Source organism: Ptychodera flava (genome assembly GCF_041260155.1).
Source record: "Ptychodera flava strain L36383 chromosome 23 unlocalized genomic scaffold, AS_Pfla_20210202 Scaffold_24__1_contigs__length_23054250_pilon, whole genome shotgun sequence".
NCBI lineage: Eukaryota > Metazoa > Hemichordata > Enteropneusta > Ptychoderidae > Ptychodera > Ptychodera flava.
Genome location: NW_027248278.1, coordinates 3,833,433 through 3,849,381, shown reverse-complemented (window position 1 = coordinate 3,849,381; position 15,949 = coordinate 3,833,433).

Here is a 15,949-nt window from a genome sequence, read left to right as displayed (position 1 = left end):
AATATCATCTGGGCCATTGTTTGTGACAGTAATTGACATGACGTTGATTGACACATTGGTTCCAGTTTCAAATGTCACCATAAACGGCATCGGATTGAATATAGTGTAAATTTCTAGTGACAAGTATATAAAGTAAAGAGAATAAAAAACAATATTTTTACAAGTTGCCATACAGAATAAAAGTATCTGGTACAGTAAAACATCAGAAAATTAAGGGTCCTGGTTTAACCAAGACCTTTTCGATAAATAGAAAGTCAACATTTATATCAGCTTGCTAAGTAAATTTTTGATGTAAGCCTGCAATGTCAATTGTCTCTTTCTCTCTCTGTATCCGATTAGAATGTGTTAAGGGCAGGTTGGAGCTAGTGATACTTTCAGGATAAAATCAAATGTTTCACAGAAACTGGATTGAAGAAAAAAAACACATTTGAAACTTGGCAAGTGGTAGGGTGTTTTTCAGACGAAAACAACAATCACATTGTGCCAGTGGGGCATGCGTATGAATATGACAAGTTTGCATGAGATTTCAGCCTGGCAAAATTTTAGTACGTGCACAATGCAGTACGTAAAGAACGACTTTCTAAATAAACTTATTCGATGTGTCATGAAAAGTCCCTGAAAGTCGTTTAATTCTACCTCACTTTTCACTTTACAATCTTTGTAAAGCCACGAAACGTTATCTTAACGATGACGCAACCTTCGCTAAGTAAACCGATTTATTATCTCTCATAGTTCATCAGGAGTTCAACATGCCCTGTGACAATACATAACGATCGATGGGTCAAGCAACAGTCAATGGTCAATGGTAGACTTTACGATTGTGTAAGGTATTGGCCATATACGTAGCCGGCTTCAATAAAATTGTACGTCATTTAAAATAGCATCGAAAAGTATGGGGCGTTGAGAGAGGGCGAGAAACATAACCCGTCAAATTTTCAGTGGATTTAATGGACGGCTATAAATGTTCATTTGTTCCTTTGCTGTATGAAACTCGGTTGCCTAACAATTTTTTCGATATTTTTCCGCATGATAAGAGATTTTATAATGTTTGCATTACACTTGAGAGACCACTGCGATATAATTTTGTTAACAGTGAGATATTCCTAATAAAACAGGCCTGTCAGTAAACAGTCTACTCTTTCGTTACACATAAATGATTTGGATTTTTTATCAAATTACGAGTGTGAAAGTATAACAGTTGTACTAAAATTTTATGACAGCAGCAGATAGCAATATGGATGCTCGCTAGCAATATCCTCTATTAACGTTGTATCACAAAGTATACCCGGTTACACACCTAAATGAGTAGAGTGAACTCGGCTGTACATCGTTTTGTTGGTTCCTGTCACATGAAGCACATTCAGAACTTCCACATTTATAACCCTAAGCCTAATTGTATAGGTGGAAGGGTAACAATAATGGTTTGGATACCCTTATGTGGTCGTTACTAGAGACCTTTGAGATTGGAATACTTTGCATGAAAAAAAATATTAAAAACATTTGAGATGTCTATTACTAATCGCCAGCTCAAGAATAGTTACTACAATTTTAAATGGCAACAAGAAGTATGATTGTTTCAAAAGAGTATAGGGGTCTTTTCCGATAATGTTTTATAAATCGCATACTGTATTGCTGTGCATTAGTTTGTTACATTTTTTGCACATTGGCGTACACTTTTTACTGTCTACAAAAAAAATTTGCAATGGTTCTGTAAATGTTTTGAAATATCAGAACAGCGAAATCTAATGTCATTAGTACCTAGGTTATAAGTTTAAAAGTCGACCGAAGTTGGGTAGTTGATCAAAGCAGTTAGCCAATCAGGGAGTCGGTAGGGTTGGCTACCACCATCGACAATTTGAGCGAAGCAGAACTACGTTATTGTTCAGTGAGAAAGATTACACTTGAACTGGATTCATCTTCTTGTCCGCTTCAAGTGCAACGATGTACATACTCCGTAATGGTCAAGTATGGACTTTGTACTATATGCTATATATTGCCTACGTGTTTAATCGCTTTAGGATAATTGATCTAGACGTCACGTCCACATGAGGCATGTTTTTCCTACGTTCCGTTTCATATTTCATTAGAATGTTTCACGAATAATTACAAGTACAAAAACTGCCTTTTTTAAGTTTTAAGACAAACTATAGCTAAGGTGATACTAAAATTCAATTAATGGATAATACCGAAAAAGTCAGATTACTCATTTATTAGACTGAAACGTCTTAAGAATCAAATTCAACTGGTATAATGTCAGTAAACTATGACATCTTAACATACAATTCAATGTGGAACCCCGTAGTCCATATGATATGCATAGGTCAGCAGTCTTCTTCCGTTTCATTTCCCAACAGAATGTGCCATGGAACAGTATTCAAGTAGTCTTAGAATATTATCTCCATTATGCGATTGCCTCATAAAGATAACTAAAGCCATTACAGTTGTATTGATGTACATAAGTCTTAATTTGCGACCATTAAACCAGAGTTCAACAAAAGTTGAAGTATGTAGGTGTGTTATCAATAATTCGTGCAGTGATAATTGTTTGGCATTTGCTTCGACGTCTTTATAGACAAATTCACGGACGCCCAACCAGATTTAGTGTACTTTCTTGCGTGGCATATATAATGACTGTTGGGGTAAAGTCCATAATTCACTTATGTTGTTAATTCCAATCGTGTATTTCTGTGAATGTGTGATTTGATAGTCTGTTTGGCGGCCAGTATGTACCTTTCACGAAAACTTTACAACGTTTATACGGGTCTGTGGAAGCATGTACAAATTAGGTCAAGAGAAAATCCGTTTTGTTTATATCGTTTGAGGATGTCAAAGGGTCATAGGCAACATTGGTGAACTACAGTCTCATTTTAAGTCCAGATCAGACGTGATATATTTTTCGAAACTGATCTAGTTTATAATTTTACTCATTTAATTTCAACCTTGGAGCACTTTACTAATAGGTACCATACATTTGTCTCTGTGTATAGAGAGAAACTAATATTAAGCATTGCACCAATACATCGGTTTGTATTTCAACATAAGGTAACTTAAGGTAAAGGGCGACGAATTCGGACGCGCACACGCTTTCGAACATTTCTGCGCAAATGGGTTATTTTGTAGCGCATGTATTTAACATCACCTGTCATTGTTGAAATTGCGCTTTTACCTAATTTTTTGGCCCAGTCTCTTAGAAATACATGTGACCTGTAACCTTGTCATATTTTGACCCCCTAGGAAGCTGGTTTTCATTCAATATGAGCGCAAAATTAACATTTCTCTCCCATTTACATGACGCATATTACCCATTCACCTGGAGATATTGTAAAAAGTAGCGTGGTGACACCCTTTTATTAAGGTGTAAACTAAATGGTATTATGTCAGGATTTTATTCGCCAAGTTTGATCAAAATGACACCATTTAAAGCGACAGGACGAAAGTTCGAAAATTATATAGTGATATAATTTCGATATCGTCATTTTGTGATCGATACTTATGTTAAAATTTCTTTACAAACATCATGAGAACTATACATTCGATAGATGTGGATCTTAATTCTTGGTATTTATTAAAATTAACTCATTTGCTAAACGTTTTATAATTGCATTCTTTAGTTTAAGTGAATAACATCATTTTTATTTATTTCTAACGACGCCATTTAAACGTCCGTTTCCATGGAAACGAGCGTGGTGACCCCCATTTTTTATTTCATTTTTGCACTTGCACAACTTCCAAGAATATTTGTGCAAAGTTTCAAGTAAATGACACCACAACCTAATTTTGACGTAATTCGTAGTACTTCACCTTAAAGATACTTAGTGAAGTCACCGGAATTTATTGCTTAGAATCGAAAAAGCAGGAAATAACGACTATTTGTAGCAGTCACATAAAGACCATAGAGTGCAAGATGTTGTTTATATATTGACATCTTTCGTGGTCTACTTACTAGATATTAAATATATAAATATGTTAAAAATTTACATTGGTAAAGTCATTAGAAGGAAAAGAGTCCTTGATATTTTTTCTGCGTAGAATAAAACAGACTTTCATTCCACTTACTCTTTCGAACAGGAGACACAATCGATAACTTTTATGTTCTATTCTAAGTTTACAGAAAGGCGCTGTTTTCATACTTGTTCAGGTTTACAGTAAAAGTCTACTGCCAAATTGAAGACCAACATTTCATTAGTTAAATTACAGATGTAGCATTTGGACGTGTATAGCTCACAAAATGTTGCGTCACCATGAACTGCCCCTTCTTTAATTTATGTGTTCAAGCTACAGCCCACTAGGACAACGGGTTCTGAATTGTCTAAATGGATTTCACTGCAAAATTCAACGGAAAACGCGAGTTTCAACGAGATTCAACTATACATTCAACATAATTTTCACGTTGCCAATTAACAATAAAACAACAAAAGGGGAAAATGTCACTCTGTACAGTAGAAATTTGTTTAAAAAACAGAGCAACGTCTCAACTATACAATTTAATACACTCTGATGTGAATCGTGCGTAATATAATAAAAATAAATGAGAGACAGCCGAATTTGAAAAAAAACCCACTGAATCTAATGACCTACAAAGTAAATGTGAAATGGATGTTCGGTGCTAATGGGTTTATAAGCCACTAATTAGCGCACGCTGGTGTGCGTCTTCCTTGGTTACTTATCCAAAAAGAATCGAATTGCACGATATGTCCAAGAGCACATTTTCTGTAAAGGAACAACCAACAATCTTAAAATTCACAGTATCAAATAATGTTGTTTCTTTTCTCCTAGATTAGTTATCGGAGTAGTAATACGTGTAAAAGTCACATATTCATTTGGAAACTACATCGGTAAGCTTCTACAGTCCATTTCATCGAGAGAATTTCAATTTCACTCATTTCATCCACTATGGTAAATCTGTATTGATTGATTAAAGTTGGCATCTGTTCTCGCAGCTTTGCAATATTATAATCTGGAGAGTAAAAAAAATAAGTTGACCGTTGACGAAGCAAATTTTCACATTTCCAAAACGGCGAAAACATGTGGTTGAGGAGTTACCGGCGGGTTTCTCTTTGTTGCCTATATTTGATGCTAGTTATTTTGGGTCTGTTTTATATCAGACGTTGGCATTTATCGACGCGAAGCAGTAAGAATTTCGTGTGGTCAAAGACACAGGTATGTAAAATGACATATTTCTACAATGAATTCCATGCGGAAGAAACGCCATCGAAGTAGGTCGCTCAAAAAACTGTAATGACAAGTTCATAACTGTTCATACTCTTGGTATTAGGTATGTGACACTTTAGGCCAAAGCCAATTTAGTTTTGGAGATTCTGTGAATGACGTTTAATCTTTAAAATAAATCAATTGTGTCAGGCTAAAAACATACACATATAACTGAAAATAATTATTTTTGGGAATGTGTCTCAAAATACTATGGCAAGATTTGTTGATATGACCATATGTTGGCATGATAAATAGATAACAGATGAAATTAAACGTCTTCTGGAATTGGAAATGGTAAACATTTAAATCTTCTCATTATTTTTGTTAAAATGTATAATACGTAACAAGGTATAATACACAAGAAGAACGGTATGATTAAACAACTCAAACATACCTGTAGTGACATGCAGTGATATTGAACGTTCGTATTTGTTAAATCAGGTGCCTAAAGGCAAAAGAATGAACAATGTAACGAGACATTTAAAGATCACAACGCCAATTACAGCGTGATCCTGACTTAGAAAATGGTAACGAAAATAGTTGAATTACTAAGGTAGAAAGCGCCCCGGGAAGATATATTCGAACTCTCAAATTTATACAATTCGTTTGTGATCTACCTCTTTTCGGGCTCATTTTAGAGGAAAAACATTTGTACCATATATTGCTCAAGCAATAAATCGGAAACAAAATTTCCCCCATTGAGTTAACACAGGGATGGCGGCCATTTTTAATTTCAAATATCGCAAAATGTTAGGTAATTTGTTGCTTTAGTTCCAAACTTTGCACCGCTATCCTAATTTTTATTGTTGATTTGGTAAGAGAATGGGTTAAAGTTTCATTAATGGAATTTATGAAAAATTCTAAGTCTTTCACTCATGAAGCGCATATTACCTTAAACGGTGAAAAATCTACTAAACGAAACAAAATAACAAACGACTGAAACGTATGATTGCGTAGCCTTGTACAGTACTTGAATTTTCAACCCGTGAGATAACTTTAAAGAAAGCCAAATGCAATATTGAATGTTTTCCTTGTCTATTCCAATCTATGGCCCTGCGGAAATTAGAACCGTTATGATATTAGGGAACATGGAATGGAAACTGACGACCAGAGTATGTCTTTCGGGAACAGTTTTACTACCGATTTACCAGAACAGGAAACGGAGGCTGAAGTGAACAAAGTTATCGGCGCCGAATCACACACAAAATTTACTTGCGTCGCCAAAAACAGCATCACTCAATATCTTTTACCTATCAAGACTAAAATGGGAGGAGGGTCTAACAGCCAGTACGAAAAGTTCAAGAATGGTGTCATCTTCTCGCTGCTGACAAATCGAACTTTAGTCTTACATCCATTTTTCCTTCATGGCGGTCACGTGCAAGGAATTACCATTGAACATTTAAGGTCATTTAATGATACATTTGATGTTGATATGTTGGAAAGATTGTTGCCCTTGACTACACTTGACACTACCAAGAGTTCTGCGATTCAGAGAATACAAAAGTCATAGGATGGGATATCTCAACGAAAGGTTACAAGAAAACTAGACTTGCACTTTATGAACGAGTCATCGATATTTATCTTCCCAATGAGGAAGCGATCACGAACTTGGAACCTGGCTGCACGCTAGATGACCTCATTGAGACACTTAAAGATGAAAAATGTATTGCTTTTGCCACGGACACCTTGCTGAGAGTGCAACTAACAACAGATAAAAGAGAGAATATTGACAGGGCAGTGGCTAAACATCTGTTACGAACACCAAAAATAAGACGTGTAGTTGACTCATTGGTTGACGGACTTTGTGAGGGAGACCGCTTTTTAGCATACCACTGGAGAAACAAGTCAACCGAGAAACCGTAAGTTGTTCTTAGAGTAACAATGGATTTGACGATTGGAACGAGAATTCCCTTGTAAATCAGTTTAGTTGGTTGAAATCGTTATTGGGTACACTAAATTGGTTAATCGTCAATGTATGAGTGGCGATGGTTTAAAAACATCGACGACTTCAATACAAATCAATGAAAGACACAAGCATACATTCATCACATGCATATATGATAGTTCATAGGGCGACTGGTTGTTTCTAATACAACATATTGGCCAAACTTCAAATACATCACTTTAAGGCTGTAATGCTGCGTAAGCATATGCATATTCAGGAAATGTTTGTTGCTGTTTGTTTGATTCTTTGCTTTAGGCATGCTTCCGCATGAGCTTGTTATTATCGTCACTCAACTTACAATGAACACACATCTATCAAATTACAGGTGTTATTTTGGTCGTGAAAGTTACGAAGGTCACTGCAAAACAATAAAGAAAGAAGTTCACACACTGGCAGATCTTGCTGCGAATGCTGTGCTCGATTTGATGAAGAAAGAAAATATTGAGTGTCTCTATATTGCGTGTCCACTGTGGTTTCTGGTGGGTGAACTTTTAGTCCTGAGCGTCGAACTTTTAAAGTGATTGTTCATAATTAAAGCATGAGCGATACTTTTCCCATTTTGAACTTAGAAACATAGGTCTCGAGCAGATTACTTGTTCATATTCAGTGTTAACATTTGACATGACATAAATGTACATCTGTAGGAATATGAATAGCTACACATGTAGAACAAACTGTAAGACAGTAATAGATTGCCATCTCAATGTAAGTGTTTCGCCCCTCTTTTTCACTGCATCACTGTAGATAGGCTGCGTGTAACATTTTCAAACATTGGTCTTCAGTGTTGTATCTTTAATGTACTCCAAATGACTCTTGAAAGTCTTTTCTTTTTTCCGAATCTTGTTTTCTTCTAATTACTCTAAGGCTGCATTCATAAAAATCTCTAGAGGGAGTTGGCAGATTCTAAAAACAGTTCGCAGAGTTTTTCATATGGCCTCTAACAATCAGTCTTCTCCCTCAGAGGATGGAAAAATGTGGCCCCTACAGTGCATAGTCCGAAAATGTAAAATCATAATACATGGGAGTCTATTAGGCAAACTATTAACATTTTCCCCATTACAACAAGGTCTGTGCAGTTATAGACGTTTGATAATTGATATAAGTGCACTTGGTAAGCATACGGTGGTAACAAGTGCACATGTGCACAAAAAAATTTAATATTGATATTTCGCCGAAATTGTTAATTCACTGTACGTTGGAGTCTATGAGAAAACTACAAATCATTTTTTCCAAAACAAAACTTATTATACTTGTCCCTATATAGACGTAGATTTTGAACAATTGACATAAATGCACTTGATTAGCATAGTTTAGTGTATATGTGTACAAGACATTTGATCTTGGAATTACACGGAAAATGTTGATCCACTATATATGGGAGTCAATGAGGTAACTATAAATAATTTCTCCCATTATAAAGGTTGCAATATTTGTGCCTATATAGACGCTGGACAATTGATTTAACTGTACTTGATAAGAATAGGGTTGTTGCAAGTGAATATGTACACAGGAAATTTGATTTTGGAATTTCACCGAAAATGTTGATTAAAGTTCATTTGAATTTATGAAATAACTGAATGATTCTTTACAAACTAACTAAATTTGTGCTTTAATACGTGTTTGGCAATTGATATAAGCGTACTTAATTCAAATAGGGTGCTTGAAAGTTCAGATATTGACAACAAATATAAACTTGGAATTTCACCCAAACTAATTATGTCACTTCTTATGGTAGTCTACATGTAAAGCGTTAGATATTTACTCTGACAAAACTTGCTACATCTGTAATATATAGGTATATATTTATATATTTGAGTGTTGTTACATAGTAAATTTGAGGCTGTAATAATTTTCTTGATAAACAATAATGGTGCTGTCTGTACACTTTCAATCCAAACTTTAAATGAAGGTAAATATTACAGCTATTGTCCCTTTTGCAATCACATAAGAAAGGTTTGGCAACAGGATGTCTTCCCTCACCTGTCAGGAAAACTGGATATTTGTATTAAAGGGACATTTCGTGTTCCTTTTGGCCAATAAAGCATGTTTTGTTCTGTGTATGGACTGCAGTTTCTTTTTCTTCTCAAACAGCTTGCTGGAATAACAAAATTCTGTTTGTCAAATACTCTGTATATGCAAGTGTAAAGACCATAATTATTGTTATTGATGACAAAGGAATTCTTGTCCGGACTTGAATTCAATTTTAAAAAACAACGATGCTGAATAGGCTGTGCTAGACCTTGAATCATGCTTCAGGGAGTAGAATAAGAAACGGCAGTGGATACACAAAACGAAACCACCCAAAATTAGCCAAGCGTTAAAGCTAAAATTGACAACTCAACACATATTTCATATCAATCAGAATCAGAGTTTGTTTGTTTTGAGTCCCCCTTTAAGTCTCTAAATCCTTTCAAAGTGCCGCCCACATACCTTGACAATTTGAAGTCCCCCCGTCTTTCCCCTCCAAAGGTGTTTGTGAATGTAGCCTAACTGACCTGGAATTAGGTTATAGTGGTACATATCCACGTCCTTCTACATGATAGTAGGTAGCTGATAGTGTTTTCTTCCCGTGTTTTTCGAACAACTTTATTCCAAGGTCAGTTGGATACCCATATTCAGTAGTCTCTGCATCCCGGCGGATAGCTAGTTTTTCATATTTTTATGGTTAGTACTTTCTGTAAGATCAATTATTGAAACTAAAGGTGGCAAAGTACTTTGTCTAAAGTATATGCATCTGTTTCTAACTTCGAAGTGGAAAAAAGACAACTCACATTTTTGAATTCGCGTCAAGATCAGAAAACTTAGCAGTAATATTTTTCACAAAACCGTTCACGTTGCCATTTTCTTGATGATTAGGCAGTTCTGCTATGTAATAATACTTTAATCTGCTCAGGGCTCTAATACAACGAAAGAGCACACGGCTAACTCATTTTGGCGTCTGTCTATTTTCAGGAAATAGTGAACATCTTCTCGGAGAGACTACCGAGAAATCGAATATACATCTCACAGGATCTACAAGTTCCTTCGAAATACCAAACTCTCTTTGAAGATTATTACACGCTTTCTCTTGTTGAACAAGAAATTGCTTACAGTAAGTTTTAATATGTATTATACTTCAAGCGTATCACATATGAATGTACAGCTAAAACTTAAAGTAGCATAATGACGTAATACCTAGCCAATCTAGAAGTAATTGTTATTTGCAAGTAGTACACAATTTTAAGATTCATGTGTAGCCTGTTTCCACGACATGATGATAAATTTGGAGTAAAACAGGATGAAATTCGAAAACCGTGGGTAAATGCCTTTTTGTGAAGGAAACGGCTGCTTGAATGCAAAATTTTGTTAACATGGAAATTGTTCGCAGAATCGCAAAAGTTGTTTATGTGGATAAAGGGTCAACAAACACAGAACTACGTCATCGTGACCTTACAAAAGTCGTCAAAACATTCATTCACTGGCTAAATTCACATACTTCACTGGCCATTTTAGCTATCCCCGTCTCAAACGACCTCAACCACGCATATTTCCATTTTCAGGAGCCGCAATATTTGTAGCGGCGGGATGGTCGAACTGGTCAGACTTTGTGTCTGAAGGACGAGCGGCGACAGGGAGACCAACGTTCAACATAAGGAAGTTAGCCATGATTCCCGAAAATGTGGACGTGAAGATGGTTTAGTGTCTATTTTAGATTATGCTTGGTTTCTGTTGAAGGATATAGATATTGCAACGTTGAATTAGGAAAATAAAATTCCAATTGCTTCAAATCAAACAAACCATTAAATAATGCATGTGACATTTTCCTGATGTAACGCGGCCAAAAATAATTCTAGGTACAGTGTTTGATGATTACACAAAATAAGTCTCATGATGTTGCTACAATGATAAAAAATAGACCAATACCTTTTGTCAATGGTTTATTCAGCGAATCAGTGGGACCAACAAACTGTCCGTCTGGTAAGTATGCTTTAGCTACTTTGGCGTATCAGTGAACACATATTATTCTGGGCAGACAAACAGTGACAAGCCAAAATATACCTATTCGACAGATAAGATAAACATATAGCTGTGTATTCAATTATCAGAGATATAATAGATAAATAGAATTGCGGGTATAAAGGTGTAGTGTCTAACCACTATCTCACATTTGCTGATTTCTATGAAGTAAACATCCTTGAGGCAACATACAGACTTGACAATCACATTCGTAAGATTAAGTATCCATGACGTCATATGTTAAAGTCTTTACTCTTAGGCAATGAAGTAATTGATTGTAGTTAAATCATCAAGTTAGCACCAGCATCTGTCCCCATGTTCCTACATACACTACATTCACAGACATTACAAAAGAACTTCGATTCGTGGGGAGTATAGATTGCGTAAACTCAATGGAAAACGTTAGCAGGATCACAGTCAATCTGTGGCAGCATGTAGGATAGCTCCGGAAAATGTCATTCTTGAGCCGAACTGAGGACTATTTTGGACACAATTCTGTACTTATTTCCAAAATGAATATCTACTGAAGTATAAAAAAGATTTGGCTCGTTAGATATAATAAATTGATCAAATGCTTAGCCTAGGTTCAATGGAAACAGGGCGCGGCTTCAATCTGCTTCCAATCATCATGAGTCACGTGGGTTTATGTAGATCTATAAACGCTAGCCGGGTTAACATATCACTTAGTTAAGTCAATATGTGTTCATAGCATTACGTTACTTGCTATATGAATGACTACCTGTAAAGTAACTTTATCATTAATGGGAGACAACGCAGCGGCGAGAAATCGTAAAAACACAACACTGACGGCTGTTATAGGGCGAATAATTAAATGTCGCGTATGCTGGCTGTAGTTTTGAAAGGCAAAACAGCTATCAACTACGCATATCCTTTCCCAAATCGTAAACGTTGAGAAAGGAACAAAATTGAATATATCTTGAATTCAGTACAAAAGTTTTAATTCATAAGTAAGATTTTATTGTAAATTTAAAAGAAATATTTCTAAATAATATCGAACGAAACGGGTATCTAATCTTCACCAGGTTTATTACTATTTATGAGGAATAGTACAATGTGCACTGACTGCAGGGTGGGCCACAGCATGAACCAAGCTGCCACCAGATTTTTTCGATATGGAGTTGGTATTACATTGCTACTTATCTGCTGTGGAGATATTTCATGGGAAGTGAGACACGACAGTTGGTATAAGAAAACATTATTCAAGGCATGCACCGCTGTGGAATATCTGTGTCATTGCATTCTAACTTTCGCAAAATTAGTGTTTCACTTGGAATCTAGTGGCAATTGTCGGCATAAAGCTTCAAATGTATTATGTGTAATGGGAGCGATTTAATTTCGATTGAACTGTTTGTGTATTAAGTTTGATTTCGCTTACGTGTTATGCAAACCAAAGAACAAACAATTCATTATAAAAATATCATCTAGAAACACGGAAATGTCGACAATTTAATATGTTTAATATACCCCTCCAGCTGTCACACTATCTTCAATAATTCCAAACCATGTACCAATACCACCGTTCGTCTATACAAGCTGTCACCTCATAAAATTCCAATATGAGAAACAAAACATTCTGATTTCAGTTGAAAGTACAATGTATAGATATGGTAATACAGTTTTATTGGAATGAAAAGTATTTTTCTTTTAATCACTTATCAGATAATTTCGAAATATAGAATATCATCTTGTATATAAATATTTATCAATACGTTTTGCACAAGCACGTTATCTTTGAACTTCCCCTTTATCATAATTTATATTTTAAGGAACATTTACGAACTGACATAGTAAAAATATATACTTATATCTAATACATATATACATACACGGATACACAATAGATGCTATTTGAAAATACTAATTTCTCTGTTTACACATCGGCAGAGTAAAAGTATGCTATCTAATGTTTATATGCACAAATACAACATGTAAGAGTATTAAACTTAATACGAAATATGACCTCTTGATTGGACTCATGTGTATTGAATTTTACATTCTGTCAAAGTGTTTCGATGTGAACTTTGTATCTTGTTGACATCATCTACGACTACAATGTTTTTAGCTGGCTGTTTCTCAACATCAACCTTGTTTTTCTTCCTGAACAAGTTAATATAAATTATGCACAAAAGACAAACAAACATTGAACAAGCAGCTACCATGGTGCAAAATATGACAACCAGGATAGCCAACCAGTCGACAAAAGAATATTGAGCAGGCAGTTCCTGATTAGTTGGGCAGAGGACAACACCAGCACCACCGTCGCTAATTTCACCAAATGGAAGGCAGATGAGATTGTTCCTGTCGTCGTCTTGGAACGTGACATTTTCAGATGCTGCAACAAATGGCAAGTCGAATATATTTAAAAGATAAATGTTAATACTAACAGACGTGTTTCCACGTACATAAGATATATTACTACGTTAACAGCTATATTTGTGAACTTTTGACACGCTGTTTTGATGTTAGCTCTTTTCAAAATATTCGTAAAATACACATTACCTGTCAAAATGTATCAGTAGTTATCCTTTTGTTAACGAAAAACTTAGAATAACGAAATAAACAACAATCTGTAAAACGCGTTGTTGTTTTTTCATTAATTTGTTTTTGATTTTGTTTATATGATGCCACTATTGCTTTACACCTAATTGACAGTGTACACGTAACTGTCTGAAACAAAATGAATTCAGTGACTGTTTTGGCAATAATCTATTTCTCTAGTTGCTTATTTATTTTAGCTATTCTATCCTGATAAGACACTTACCTTTCTTGAAGATAATGCAAAGATACTTAAAGTCACTGCAGTTTTGCCCTGGAACAGTAACTTTAACGATGACATCACTGTATACAGTATCACTCCATGGACCAACAGAATCAGACATATTTGTAGTGTTCAGGTTGACGTCATCACAGTCGATTTTTAAGTCAGCATCTGCACTGTCGTTACTGGCAACAAAAGCGCTGAACCCAATGTTCTCAATTCCACCTTGTACTATAGTGCCGCCAGCATTATGAAGCTGAATATCGATGGTTACTGTTGTCGGTGTGTCAGAAACAACCGTTGGCGTTTCTGCACTAATAACGTTAAGTGCAAGTGGTACAATATCTATGGGGTAAAAAATTAAATGATTTTATCGACCAAGCAAGGGGAGGACTCAAAGTAAAGGTTTTGAATGTTACTCTTAGAGAACACCCTTTTTGTGTTTTACTGTTTTCTACCGATTAATTAATTAATTAATTAATTATTTAATTCATTCATTCATTCATTCATTCATTAATGCATTCATTCATAAATTCATTCATTCACATTCATTCATTCATTATTTCATTAATTCACTCATTAATTCACTCATTAATTAATCCTTTCATCTATCTATCTATCTATCTATCTATCTATCTATCAATCTATATATCTATCTATCTATCAATCTATCTATCTATCTGTCATCTCATTGATAATTAAATGCAAAATTATATATGTTCATCTTATCTGCCTAAAAGGTATATTTTGGCTTGTCACTGTTTGTCTGCTCAGAATAATATGGGTTCACTAATACGCCAAAGTAGCCAAAGCATACTTACCAGAAGGACAGTTTGTTGGTCCAACTGACTCGCTGAATAAGCCATTGACAAAAGGTAGGCAGAAGAAGTCGTTGTCGCTATTGTTGTCTGTGTGATTTCCAACATGTTCTAAAACAACGCAAAGGTGGCTATGTGTTTTGCATTTCTCGGCTGGGTAGTTGATCACAGCATTTGACTAATCAGGTACCTGGTAGGCTTGGTCAGCACCAAAAGCAATGGCATTGGATCGTCCCAGAACGACTTCGTCGTTCAGTGAGAAGGATTGAACTTGAACTGGATCCCGCATCTCGCCTCCTTTCAAAGCCACCATGTACATACCAATATCATAATGTATTTGGCCATCATGTAGCGAGGGAATATCATCTGGGCCATTGTTTCTGACACTAATTGACATGACGTTGATTAACACATTGGTTCCTGTTTCAAAGGTCACCGTAAACGGTATCGGATTGAATATAGTGTACATTTCTAGTGACAAGTCTATAACGTAAAAGAACAAAAACATAACATGTTTACAAGGAGCCATACAGAATAAAAGTATATTGTACAGTAAAACATCAGGAAATTAAGGGTCCTGGTTTCACAAAGCGTTTTTTGATAAAAAGAACTTCATCATTTATACCAGCTTGACGAATACATTTTTGACGTTAAGCATTAAGTTTCACCTTAAAGGATATCAAGCAATTGATAGCATACTTACCAACATAAGAGGAGATGCATGTTGTCACACATACGCTCAATAATATCATTTGGCGAATTAGTCCCGGGCAACTCATCTGGGAGACAAAAGTTGATAAAATCTTGTTTGTGAAGAGTGTATGTCTACGAAGGGAGATCTTTGCCAGTGAACGTTTTATTGTTTGCGTTTTAAATCAGTTTTCTTATGGACACAATGTTATTTGCTCAACTATGTATCAGTAAAAGTGCTTTTTGCATAATTATGTATCGACTGACATTGTTCAGACTGTTAGTTGCACCATAGTGGGAGAACATCTGTGATATCAAGTATAGTATCTCGTCATATGACAAAAATATAAAATAAATATGTTTGATGATTGACTAAAATGTTAGATTGTGCAAGTCTTACCTTCAGAACTAGCAAAAAAATCCAGGTCAGAAATTGCTGGTCGGATTTGGATGTACAAGATGCCTCAAATGCTGTCGGGGTCGTCGTTTTCAGGCAGAGAAGCTCCTTAT